The sequence below is a fragment of the Nycticebus coucang genome, chromosome X, assembly GCF_027406575.1.
Source record: "Nycticebus coucang isolate mNycCou1 chromosome X, mNycCou1.pri, whole genome shotgun sequence".
NCBI classification, from domain to species: Eukaryota; Metazoa; Chordata; class Mammalia; order Primates; family Lorisidae; genus Nycticebus; species Nycticebus coucang.
This window is the reverse complement of record NC_069804.1, coordinates 123750263-123751735: the sequence shown is the minus strand read 5'-3', so window position 1 is coordinate 123751735 and position 1473 is coordinate 123750263. Positions and strand designations below refer to the sequence as shown.

General features: G+C 44.1%; 1 pseudogene; it reads right to left on the bottom strand.

The window, feature by feature from the left end:
• Positions 1-375: 375 nt before the first annotated feature.
• LOC128576986 (periphilin-1-like) lies at positions 376-1023 on the bottom strand (annotated as a pseudogene).
• Positions 1024-1473: the final 450 nt, after the last annotated feature.

Below are 1473 nucleotides of genomic sequence, written 5' to 3'. Positions count from 1 at the left end.
CTAATATTTAAGTGGAATGATCTCTAGCCTGTAAATTACACTCCTGTGACCAAATGATTACATACTTGGAAGACTACAGAACACGAGTAGGCACAGAAAGCTATTCTTCAGGACTGCTTTTTAAACGCTTGAAAAATTAATTGACCATCATTTTAGGGGGCAAAAAAAAAGCTGAGTGTGGATTAAGACACTCTACATGTAGAAAAAATTCTAATGAAAATATTTTAGACCATTTTAGACGTTTATTTGATACTGGAAGTATGGTCAGCTATCATAAAGTTAATTCTCTTCATCACAAAACGTCCATATATTAAAGATTTATGCAATTCAGGGAGGGAACAAAAAATCTAGAAACCTTTTGAATGACCAAGAAATCTAAAAACGCTCTCCAAACTCTTGAGTTGAAGTATCGTACTCTGCAATGAAATGCTTGAGTTCCTCAACACATCGCTCACCTATTTCATGTAAATTCTTCCTCAGCGCAAACTGTATAGACTTTTCTAATGAAGGATCTTTTTCAATCAGCATTTTCACTACCCTCCAGTAAGTTTCACAGTCTTGTTGGTAAGCCTGTTCAATCTCTTTGGTTTTTAATGCTATTGCTTTAGAGGGACGGGTTACCTCGTCTTCATATAACTCTATGCCATATGCTGCATTTGCTTCAGGTTCTTCTGCCTGGTAAATGAACGACGGTGCTGTGGATCCCGCTTCATACTCGTACATTTCAGGCGAGTTACTTTCATCTGACTTCTCTTGCTTTTCAGCAGCCCACTTTCCTGCAGCCTCAGCAAGTTCTTTTTCAGTTAGCGTACGAGGTTTGGCTAACACCTTGGATGACGAAACTGCTTAATAAAACCAGGGTGAAGTATCTCTTGATGTTTTCAAAGATCGTGCAGGCCTCTCCTTATCTGTTTCTGGCTTTCTTTCATGCTGCCATTTGTAGGAGACATCAGCACGCCTGAACTTTCTACGCTGAGGCTGATGGAAAGACTGACTGGTTATCTTGTAAAGGAGAGATTTCATAGTCAAATCGTCCCTCTAACCACATTTTATCTCTTCTATAAGCCATGAGTCCAGGCCGCCCATAAGCCTTGACTCCAGGCCGCCCAGAGACTCTTTGGTCGCTGCTCTGGCTCTCCCAGGCAACAGGCACTTCCGGCGCGCACGATGACGTCACAATGCACCCGGTTTCCGGAAGAGTTTTGTTTTGTTTTGAGGCAGAGTCTCACGGTGTCGCCCTGGCTAGAGTGCGTGGCGTCACAGCTCACAACAACCTCAAACTCTTGGGCTTCAGCGATTCTCTTGCCTCAGCCTCTCAAGTAGCTGGGACTCCAGGCCCCGCCACAAGGCTCAGCTATTTTTTGGTTGTACTTGTCATTGTTGTTTGGCAGGCCTGGGCTTGATTCGGTCTCGCCAGCTCTGCTGTATGTGGCTGGCGCCTTAGCTGCTGAGCTACAGGCGCCAAGCCAGTAC